Source organism: Physeter macrocephalus, chromosome 10 (genome assembly GCF_002837175.3).
Source record: "Physeter macrocephalus isolate SW-GA chromosome 10, ASM283717v5, whole genome shotgun sequence".
In the NCBI taxonomy this organism is placed as follows: Eukaryota; Metazoa; Chordata; class Mammalia; order Artiodactyla; family Physeteridae; genus Physeter; species Physeter macrocephalus.
The window spans coordinates 30,440,799-30,453,348 of NC_041223.1; the positions used below are offsets into that span (position 1 = coordinate 30,440,799).

General features: G+C 37.0%; 1 long non-coding RNA gene across 3 annotated transcripts in view; it reads right to left on the minus strand.

Moving 5' to 3' along the window:
- Positions 1-12,550, minus strand: part of LOC114486952 (uncharacterized) — a 33,259-nt gene that overhangs the window by 9,910 nt on the left and 10,799 nt on the right. Inside the window, exon 2 of one of the 3 annotated variants that reach the window (XR_003681431.2) lies at positions 5,416-5,493. The exons of the other annotated variants lie outside the window; for them this stretch is intronic. This is a non-coding gene — a long non-coding RNA (uncharacterized lncRNA). The remainder of the gene's footprint in view (positions 1-5,415; positions 5,494-12,550) is intronic. 3 annotated transcript variants of the gene reach the window in all.

Genomic DNA, 12,550 nt, shown 5'->3' on the forward strand with positions numbered 1-12,550 from the left:
GTGTGTGTGTGTGTGTGTGTGTGTGTGTGTGTGTGTGTGTGTTGGGAGGGGTTATGTTCTTTAAGGCAAGTTTTAAGTTTAAGTAATATCTCTTAATTGATGTCACATAGATAGTGAGAGAAAAGGCCAGAATAATTACAGAGTTCATACAGAATAGTCAAAGTTTTAATGATACTTTCAGTTTCTCATTAAAACATCCTATTTTGAATGTGCTGATTTGGCAAAGAATGACCTTTTGGCTCTGAAAATTATTTTTCCTGTAATGCTAAATTAGTGTCAAGAAATTAATCCTCCCAGCACACTTATAGAAGCAATAATAGTATGAGTTGGTTAAGAGCTGCTTTGACAGGGTACTGTAAAGCCCTTTAGTCTTTAAAGAGCCCTGGCATTAGGTAACTTTAATTGTTGGTTTCAGATGTCAGTCTCCATCAGGAACACAGCTGGAGACTGATAGGTGTCACTTGGGAATAAGCATTTTGTATTACTTTGAAGTCAATTGGACTGAACATGAAAATTTTATAGTTAGTGGCAGATTTCTTTTTAAGATATTTAAGTAAAGTATCCCTTAAACCAATTACATTAAAAACTATCCAGAATAAGAAACCTCAAAAGAAAATTCCCCTCAGTGGCAAAGTGTTAATCAAATAAACCAAGAAAACAGTTTTCCCAAACCCATAATTTCCATGCTTGGGGGTGTCCTCATTTGGATGCAGCCCTTTTTAACTCTTTCCATTTCGTTTCTGAGCATCTTCTGTTTTGAGTAGTTATTTTAAAAAGATGCAGAAAAGATAGCACACACAGGACAAGGGCAAATGTTATGATGGTCAGGTACGGCTGGGAGCACTTTGGGAGTTTCATCTGTGCCCGCCTGTGACTGATCCCTCATGTTTTCTTTGGAAAACGTGAGCCTCTCTGTCCTCGGAGTTATCTCCTTCATACAGAGACGGGCTTCGGACTGACTCATTTCCCCTCTGATGTGTGCAAGCGGACAACAGGAGTATTTTCCCTCAATGATTCGAATGCTTCAGTTTTGTTTCCTACTAGAAGGATTATACATATCAGTTTTTAATTAATTCATGATTTATATACTTTTCATGAATCAAAATGAAAAGTAACCTAATATTAAAGTCCATGGATTCCAAGTTAGCAGATGGGCGTCTACACGTGCTAAACCAGGTGCTGTTCTGACATGAGGCAATGAGTTGCTATTTGACAAAAAAAAAAGCAGAAAAAAGAAAGCAAAAGAATAAATAATATGTAATATATAAATTGGTTGACTTTAATGTTTTATCCAAAGTTATTCCCACCATGCTCTCAAGTTTTCCAGCTCTCGTTTGACTCTGACTTCAGTACCAATAACCGAGTATTAACCCCAGACTAATCACTTCACACTTTATTCCCTCAGTTTTCTGACTCTTGGCATTCCCTATCATACCATTAGACAGCTTCTTCTATTCTTTGCTTGAATCACCAGAGAAACTTTTGTTCTGGACACTTCATGTATTGTATTTACTGGTTTACATAAAGAACAGAGTGATTCTGGGGGTGATGACTCTGTTATAGGAATATCTGCCACCGCAGAACGTTTGGGTTTTCCTCATCGTCCAGTTGTTGAACTAGCTGCAAACAAATGCATTTTCATTTCTTTAGATTTAAAGACACAGTGATTAAGTATATAAGTGCAAACTCCATAAGAGTGGAAGCTATCATAAACATTATGTAGTCACGGGGTTGAAAGAGTAAAATGTATTTTAAGGAGTATAACAATCAGTGGGATAAGCAGTTCTTCCTGACAGTTGGTGATAACACTTTACAACGTCAGCATCACACTGCGTTTTATGCCCCTAAGTTTTCCCCTTTGACACGCAGACCAGAGATCATAGTGCAGGGAGCACTCCATGAGAAACCCAGAGCCTGGGTACCAGGTCCATTTGTGCCAACATATGTTGTCACGACACCTGTGTTCATTTTTCTAATCTGCGGTAAAAGGGGATCCAGTGCTTAGTGATTTACCTCTAAGGCCCACTCCAGCGTTAATATAAATTCTGCCGCCTCCCTTTTTTATAGTTGATTGTTTTCCAGCCAATGAATAAGCATTTAATTGTTGCCTAATATGTACCTAGGTTGGCTGAATCTCTTAGTAACTAAATAAATCTATTTTCCAACTGAGGGCAGGTGTATAAATGGTAAGTAAATTAAACCAATAGCATAAGGGCTGCTCTACCCAGATTTCTGCAGGTTTTCTGTGAAGAGTAACTGAGGGTCAGGAAGCAACTGCATGCATGGGTCTGGCTGCTACGTTAACATCAGAGGACTTGTGCTAATCCAGGATAATTACTTTTCAGGTCCAGCTTATCATAGGTGTGTGACTATGGCTGTTATTCAGATGGTGTCCCGTAACAACTTTCAAGTGATGGGAGGAGGGCAAGATGTGAGGTATATTAGTAGACATACTTACATGTAGTAAAAAAAGTATTGGGAAGGTTCAATTAAACCTACACAAATATACATATACATAAGTAGATGTGTTTAATCAAGGCTAGGATTGCCCACAAGGCTGTATAGTCATTGACAGGTTGACTGATTTACCTATTAAGAAAATTAACTTTCTTCCAAGATGTCTCACCCACAGCTCTGTAGAGGATTTCCAACATTCCACCATTAAGAAATAATTCGTTTGAGTTAAACCAAGATTGCCTGTTCCCATGGACATTTCTTTGGCTAGGTGGTCCCATAATGTTTTTAAACTACCTTAGTGGGACTTTTCTTTTTCCATTGCCATAGCAAACTGGGTCACACTTTAAGAATGTATCACATAATGAAGATGTTTTGATATGGGCTAGGGAGATACGGTGTTTTAGTGGCCTGGGAAGCATAGGTCTGGGAGAAGCGTTACAGTGGAGATAAATGGGAATCAGAAGGTTTCAGGAGGGGACCTCTTACCCCAGGAAAAGAAAGTAAACAAAAAGGGAAGATAGGAAAATAATAAAAGATATACTTAGTCAACTTCCTGCTCTATGAGAGCCTGTTGCTTGCTTATGTTTACATTTTGGGTATTTTTTTAATTGAAGTAGAGTTGACTTACAATATTATATTAGTTTCAGGTATACAATAGAGTGATTTGATACTTTTATAGATTACACACCATACAAAGTGATTATAAAATACTAACTATAATCCTTGAGCTGTACCTTCCATTCCTGTGACATATATTTTATAACTGGTAGTGGGTATTTTTGATAAAATGTTGCTTCTGATTCTTTTATCTGAGTACTTAAAGCATTTTATTTATACTTATACCACTTGGGAACTTGTGTAAGGCAAAGTTTTCTTGTTAATTCTGTTCACTTACCAATTAGGATAACCATGGGCAAATTGATTGATTTCTCTAAATCTAACATAGCAATAAAAAGTGACTTTTCCTAACTTCGGATTTTAGAAAGCTCATTGGGTAAAGGGCAGGTAGGTAAAGAAGAATCACTACCAAAATAGTAGCAAAGTTAAAAATACTACAGATGATTGTCATGTTAATGATGTATGTAGTATTCTTTATGTAGTAAGGTATGTAGTAACATTAGCCAACTTTACTGTGTACTTACCCAATGCATTATGCAGATAATCTCCTTTAATCCTGACAACTCTAAAAGGAGGTAACATTTTTAGCCCATTTTACAGATAAGAAAAGGAAGACTTAGGTCAAGTCACTTAGTCAAGCTCACTTTGCTAAGCAGGAAGCACAGCAGAGATTCAAATCCAGGTTAATGAGATTCTGGAAATGAATTGTCCAACAATTCTGGGAGCTAGCTCACTATGGTCGTCGGGTATTGGTTGGTTCATAGGGAACATTAGGGAAAAGAAAACAAACAGACAAAAACCAAAACAAAAGATAATTATTTGCGGCAGCATTTATGGGATAATGCAAAAATACATGGGTTTATAGACGTAGAGTCTGAGATTAGATAAAGTCAGGCTGAGCTGAAATTGTCACTAACCAGCATTCCTGCAGCACCCTTGCAAGCAGACTGGTGGGCTCTCCCTCATACAAATTGAATTAGAGGTAATTGCCAAACCTAGGAACTTATAGTAGACCTGTGACTAAGAACTTTCGGTAAAAAAATGGAAAAGCATAGCGGACAGAATTAGTAATTTGGCATTATTGTTATTCTCTGCATTGTTGCTTGAATTCTTTTACAAGGAGCACTGATGGGAACATTCCTCAAGCTGGTTCAAACGCTGTGGGCTAATTAATTCCGGGTGCCTTTCAGTGAAGCTGTGCTTTATGGCTATGGTGACCACACATGTAGGATCACATTACCTTAGTGGCATCACGTCTGAGAGACACAACAGCTAAGGCTAGAATGTTTATTCCATCCCACTCTAACTTGTTCTAGTTTTCTGCATTTTTTTCCCCATTGGGGTTTTGATATTTGATATCAACTCAGCAGAATCTTGAGCTCAAACTGGATTTTTCTCAGACCCAATTTAAGATGAAAAAATAACATGAATATGTAACTTGGATGGTAAATGTCATCCATTTTCTAAGGTAGGCTATTAGTTCAAATAGTCTATATGACTAAAGACAGGAGCTGTGTTCCTATGTTACCTAGAAGAACACTCAAGGGGCAAGACAAATGGAAATGATGCTATGTCTAGATATCTTTCCCAGGCCTTCTATACCTTGCTTACCTCCACGTTCCTGTGATTAGAGTACAAATAGCATAACTTAAGTAAAGTACAAAATGGACAAAATTTATGCCTTTGGAAGTTAGAATAGAGCAGACTCTTGGGGATGTAACACCTAGCAAAGGGTTTCAAGGCTGTTGGTAATGTTCTATCTCTTGATCTGGGTGCTGATTACATGTGTGATCACCTTCATGAGTTATACACTTATGACTAATGCATTTTATTTGAATTTATGTTACTCTTTCACTAAAATCATTTTAAAAAGGAGTGAGGAAAGAATTCTTTCATAATACATTAATCTGAGTATCACATGAGGTTGTGTTTATTAGATCACTGAGCAATCTTTTTGGAAAGCAGGCAGTAGAGTCTTGACAGGATGGCACTCAGGTCAAGAAAGTTTTGATTTGGATGAGAAGAAGAAGAACATCTGAAAGAGTTCTGAGCACAGGACAACTCACATTAGGCCCAGATGGAGAGCTATTGTGGTTACTGTTGGACCTAAGAGGCAGCTTGTGGATACCTTAAAGGGTCTGGATCAGGACAGGTGCAAGTGTGCAATGGAAGAGAGGAAAAGATGCTGAGATAGAGCAAGCTGAAGGGTAGGACCTAAAAACAAATTTCTCTTATACTTCATAATTTGCCCAGGGCCAGACCTACTTGAAAATAATGTTGATGTTATTCCAAGTGACATAGAATTTAATTAAACTTTCCCTAATAATTAGAACAGTATACCTTTTTTCTTGCAAGCCTTGGTGGTCTCATACAGTATTTTTTTCTTAGTTCTTCATTAGCAATTCACTAGGAGAGGGGCTGAAAATGGGGGAAAGAAGCTGGATTAAGTCCATACAGAATAGTCATTCTGCAGAAATTCCAGGTAGTGAAGGTTTACCAACAAGACTATGTGACTTCATACTATGTGATTTTATACATGATTTTGCAACTCAAGGTAATTCCAATACTAAATACAAGGGCTTCAATTAATAATGTTATTCAGAAGATAATTTTATTTAAGGAAAATAATTTTCTACATGTATTCATTCACTTATTTCATAAATACTTGATGAATTACTGTCATCTGCTACTATTCAGTATTTCCTTTTAAACCTATAAGAATATGAACTATAGAAACAGTCCCAAGCATGAATGCCTCAAAGAATTTGAAATTATGACTAAAATACAAATTATACATTTTTGAATAAAAGAGATGGCATGCACCCAAATTAGAATGTTCTTTAGAAATCCTTCTGGGCTTCCCTGGTGGCGCAGTGGTTGAGAATCCGCCTGTTGATGCAGGGTACACGGGTTCGTACCCCGATCCGGGAAGATCCCACATGCCGCGGAGCGGCTGGGCCCGTGAGCCATGGCCGCTGAGCCTGCGCGTCCGGAGCCTGTGCTCCGCAGCGGGAGAGGCCACAACGGTGAGAGGCCCGCGTACCACAAAAAAAAAAAAAAAAAGAAAAAAAAGAAATCCTTCTGATGAGTTAAAAAATACGGACGGCGGAGACTTGAGGAATAAATAAAATAGTATAAAATATCCTGCTCTTTAAATTCTATGTTTCTAATACCAGTTAAAAATGTTTACTTTTCTCTGTATGTTTAACAGTATTACCATGTGAGTGTTGCGCTCTTGAAATGTTTATTTTTATCTATGTGTTTGAAGGGGCACTCTTTCTATAGAGAGAAGCTGCAGTAGAGTAGTCACTTGTTTTCACTCATTTTTCTGGGACCTGTTACTCTCTTGGGTTGCAACAAAAACCACAGTTTCCATTGCAGTTTTAAATCCAGGGGATTCCTTTCTTTCTTTCAATCAAGGATAGCAAAGATGGTCTCAAACCAAGATCTGCAGAGTCGAGTTAAAGAGATTTTCAACTTCTTTCCTCTCTGATTGACCAATTCCTCTTAGCACTGATGACTTTGCTTTTCTCTTTCAACAAAAAAGCTACTTAGGGCTTCCCTGGTGGCGCAGTGGTTGAGAGTCCGCCTGCCGATGCAGGGGACGCGGGTTCGTGCCCCGGTCCGGGAGGATCCCACATGCCGCAGAGCGGCTGGGCCCGTGAGCCATGGCCGCTGGGCCTGCGCGTCCGGAGCCTGTGCTCCGCAACGGGAGAGGCGACAACAGTGAGAGGCCCGCGTACCGCAAAAAAAAAAAAAAAAAAAGGCTGTTTAATCTCCATAGGGTTTCAATTCTATGATTCCTTTCTCCTTCCTACAGCCAACTTCCCCATTTTTTAAAAGAAGATACCTGGCTCCTCATAGTTTGAAATAGAAACATATTCTGAAATCAATAGGCTGTTTTGAACTTGGGAAGTAATCAACTGAAATTCGTTTGAGAATTTCATATTTCTTGGGAAAGTGTTGGCCCACCTTTCCTAGGGCAGTTTGGCCCTGAGTCCTAGAGCATTCGTCTGAGGCTCCCTCCCCGCATAGGAAACACTACAGGTGTCTGCAATTGCAATTAACAGAGCCCTGGGACAGAATTCTAAATGAGATATAAAATTATGCTTTGAAAGTTGTGTGGTTTTTTTTGGTTCTGTTTTTCATTGGCCATCAAGTCATTTTCCTTTTGAGCTTGTCATAATCCTCCGCCTTAGGTAAACCTCATCTTCTCCATCACAAATCACAGAAGGCTTACAGATAATGAATAATTTCAGTGTTAATACTGTAATTCTCTCTACTGACACCTTGTGTGATATGTCACACGAATCCTATGGGGGAATAATGCTGTTTAAATCTAGACTCCTAAAGAATACTTAATTTCATTCATGTCTATAGCCAGTGGTTTGAGAATTTACTTAATCTTCATGTTTTCTTTACCAATAAAATTAAAATAATTCTTCATTATGTCATTTGGGCAGTGTTTTACATTTTCAGAGTAATATTATAAAAATTATTGAATATTAACATTTTCCATGAATTTTCTGTTTTCCTGATATTTAATAAAGATGAAGTTGTGTTTTCTTAAAAAAAGAAAATTACAGCGTTGTTAAGGACCTTAAAATTCTCCTAATTTACAGATGGAGAAAACATATTTTGAGGAAATCTGCCACTTTCCAGTCACCAGGAACTCAGATACCTAATAATCATTGTTTCCCCAAAGGAGTTATTCTTCACATCTTCTAGAATGAGGGACAATTCAAGATTTCTAAAATGGAACAGTTGAGCACAGGAACTTTAAACATGCCAAAGGTTAGACTGGATCAAAGTTATAATAAATTACAACTTCTTATTATTAAAGAACAAAATGAAAACCGAGAAATGTATTAAAGACTGTACTTACAAATTCAAATACAATAGAATGCAACAAAGTAATTTATCATTCAAGAAATATTTTTAATAACCCAGGCTCTGAATTCAGTCTACCAGGGAAAAGAAATCTGAGCCTCATGGGGAGAACTGTTAATATCCCTAAAGCCTCAGTTATCTCATCTGAAAAATGGGGTCAGGATAGTACCTACCTCATGAATTAAATAAAATAATGGGAGTTTTTTGTTTTGTTTTGTTTTTTGGTCACACTGTGTGGCTTGTGAGATCTTAGTTCCCTGACCAAGAATTGAACCTGAGACAACAACGGCAGTGAAAGCTCCACGTCCTAACAACTGGACCCCCAGGGAATTCCAAATAATGGGAATTAACAAGTTAATGTCTGTAAATTATTTAGCACAGTGTTTGGAACACAGTTGACACTCAGTAAATTTTAGCTATTTTTATATTATCATTATTACCATTTTACATAGAGGATTCTTGCTATTCACAGTAGTAATGTTGCAAAAACTCCCTTCAAAAATTATATTAGCAAATATTGAATCATTGTCCCCAGGATAAATTTAGCGTTAGACTCTTGAAAGCATCTAGTCACAATATTTTCATCTAGTGAACAATACATAACCTTGTTTTATGTATGTGTGTTTCTGTTTAAAGATGCTTTACTAATATACACTGTTGATTCATTAACATTGAACTTGGCCAACAGCACTATAACTCATGCCTAAATAAAGCTTATCTATCATACATATCTTCTCCATAGAGCACATCACAGCCTTCTTGCACATGGGAATATTAGACAGTACTTGAAGGCCATTCTAAATAGCAAAGTCACCAACAAAAAGCAAAAAATGTGAAAAATGTCACATAAAAAGGAGAAGCCCTGTGAGGTTTTACAAATAAAACCTACAAATTGGTTTTAGGGTTACAAATAAATGTTAGCCAGTAGGTGAACATGCAAATAAAGAATCTGCAAATCAGAAGGATCAACTGTATTGAGATTTTGAAAAACTAAAATCAGTTGAGGTTGCCTACATAAGAGTGTTCAAGAGAGAAGCAGCAGGAAAAGAAGCTGGAGGTTTACACTCATGCTAGGAAAGATAGGATCTGGTAAGCCCTGTTAAGAAGTTAGTCCTTTTTCTAATAATAATGAGGCACCATCACCACAGAGCTTTAAATGGAAAACTGTCATAGTTAGCTTATTGTTTTATAAAGACCACTGTCACCTCGAATAGAAGTGACTCTTAAAACAGCACCTTGTACATTGTGTACGCTCAATGTTTACTGAATAAATTCTGTATTTACTGAATGATTGAGCGCAGTGTAGAGATGGCCGGAGACAGGGCTGGAGGAAGGGAAACTTTAAGATGCTACTGCTATTCAATGTTGTACTGGACGTTCTTGCCAGGGCAATTAGGCAAGAAATGAAATAAAATCTACAAACAATAAATGCTGGAGAGGGTGTGGAGAAAAGGGAACCCTCTTGCACTCTTGGTGGGAGTGTAAATTGATACAGCCACTATGGAGAACAGTATGGAGGTTCCTTAAAAAACTACGAATAGAACTACCATATGACCCAGCAATCCCACTACTGGGCATATACCCTGAGAAAACCATAATTCAAAAAGAGTCATGCACTACAATGTTCATTGCAGTTCTATTTACAATAGCCAGCCCATGGAAGCAACCTAAGTGTCCATCAACAGATGAATGGATAAAGAAGATGTGGCACATATATACAATGGAATATTACTCAGCCATAAAAAGAAACGAAATTGAGTGAGGTGGATGGACCTAGAGTCTGTCATACAGAGTGAAGTAGTCAGAAAGAGAAAAACAAATACTGGAATCTAGAAAAAAAAAAAAAATTTCTGAAGAACCTAGGGGTAGGACAGGAATAAAGATGCAGACCTAGAGAATGGACTTGAGGACACGGGGAAGGGGAAGGGTAAGCTGGGATGAAGTGAGAGAGTGGCATGGACATGTATACACTACCAAATGTAAAATAGATAGCTAGTGGGAAGCAGCTGCACAGCACAGGGAGATCAGCTCGGTGTTGTGTGACCACCTAGAGGGGTGGGATAGGGAGGGTGGGAGGGAGGGAGATGCAAGAGGGAAGAGATATGGGGATATATGTATATATGTATATGTATAGCTGATTCACTTTGTTATAAAGCAGAAACTAACACACCATTTTAAAGCAATTGTACTCCAATAAAGATATTTTAAAAAGAAAAAAAAGGCATTTAGATTGGAAAAGAGGAAGTAAAACCATCTCTGTTTGAAGATGACATGATCTTACATATAGAAATTTCTAAAGAGTCTACTAAAAATGATTAGAACCAATAATCAATTTCAGCAAGGTTTCAGGATACAAGATCAATACATAAAATCCAATTATATTTCTATACTGTAGAAATGAGCAAATCAAAAATGAAATTAAGAAAATAATTCTATTTACAATAGAATAAAATACATAAGTATAAATTTAACAAAAAAACACAAAACTTCTAACTCTGAGAACTAGAAAATATTGTGGAAAGTAATTAAAGACTTAAATAAATGGAAAGACATTCACATTCATAGATTAAAAGGTTTAATAGTGTTAAGATTACAATAGTCCCCAAATTGATCTACAGATTCAATATAATCCCTATGAAAATTACAGCTGTTTTTGTTGTTGTTGCAGTTCTGCAGACATTGACAAGCTGACGCTAAAATTTATATGTAAGGCGACTGACCTAAAATAGCCAAAACAATCTTAGAACAAAGCTGGAAGACTCACACTTCCTCATCTGAAAACTTACTATGATGCTACAGTAATTGTGACAGGGTGGCATTAGCATAAATATAGATATTAAGACTAATAAAATAGAATTGAGAGTCCAGAAATAGACCCTCTATATGATAAGTTGATTTTCAATTTCAGAAGGGGAAGAATAGTCTTTTCAACAAGTGGAGCTGGGATAACTAGAAACCTCATACAAAAGAATGAAGTTGTACCCCTAACTCACAACATATACAAAAATTAACTGCAAATTGATGAAAGATCCAAATGTAAGAGCTAAAACTATAAAACTCTTAGAAGAAATCAAAGGTACAAATCTCTGTGAACACGAATTTGTCAGTTGTTTCTTACATATGATACCGAAACCCCAAGCAACAGCAGTAGGACAACAAAAGGTAAATTGGAAATCATCAAAATTAAAAACTTTTGAGTTTCAGAAGACACCATCAAGAAAGTGAAAAAACTACACACAGAATGGGAGAAAATTTGCAAATCATATATCTAATAAGGGGCTTGTATCGAGAACATGTAAATAGAGCTCAGTAATTTTTTAAAAAGCCAATTAAAAATAGACAAAGAATATGAATAGACTGTTATCCAAAGAAGATACACAAATAGCCAATAAGCACAGGAAAAGATACTCAACATAATTAGCCATCAGAAAAATGCAAACCAAAGCCACAGTGAGATACCACTTCACACCTACTAGGATGGCTGTAATCAAAAAGGCAGAAAATAACAAGCACTGGCCAGGAGGTGGAGAAATTGGAACCCTTACACTGTGGTAGGCATGGAAAATGGTGTAGCTTCATTGGAAAACAACCTGGTAGTTTCTCAAAAAGTTAAACATAACATTACTATTTGACCAAGCAATGCAACTCCTAGATTGATACCAAAGAAATGAAAACATGTGTCTACACAAAATTTTACATGAATGTTGATAGCAGCATTATTCACAATAGTAAAAAAGTGGAAACATCCCAAATGACCATCACCTGATGAATAGATAAATAATGTGATATATCCACACAATGGAATACTAGCAATATAAGGTAATGAAGTATCCATAAATGCTGCGACACAGATGAGCCTTGACAACATTACACTAAATAGAAGCAGCCAGTCACAAGAACGGCATATTGTATTGTTCCATTTATATGAAATGTCTTGAATAGACAAATCTGTAGAGACAAAAAAGTATTATATTATTGGTTTCCAGGGGCTAAGGGGACAAAATGATGGGCAGTGACTGCTAATGTATATGGGGTTTCTTTTTTTGGTGCTGAAAAATGCTTTAGAATTAGATAGTGGTAATGGTTGCATAACTTTACGAATATACTAAAAACCACTGAATTGTACAGTTTAAAAGAGTGGATTTTTTGACGTGTGACATATCTAAAAAAACCTTTTCAAAGAATTCTATAAGATTTCTTATTCTGATCACAATACAGTAATTGCTAAGATAATCATTTTCCCACTGTTAAGCACTATAAACACGGATAAAATTTGTGATAGAGACTTCTGAAGCATTGGGCAACAGGTGGTAAAGAACTGCCATTTTTGAGCGAATGGAAAATATGAGATGAGATTCCTCTCTTCTCGAGCATATGAAGATGGAGCTGTAATGGAGCATAGTAATTTTGTGTAGCAGAGGAGGCAGTTATCTGACTTCTGAGGTGTAGAAGGAGGTGAAATTTGAGAGGCAGGTTCCCAATATTGAGGGAGCTACTCAGATGGGTGGGGATAAGTGTTCATGGGGCTTCTATTGCTTCCTTGGCCATGGTATGGACTCTGCATGCAGAGGGTAGACTTCATGAG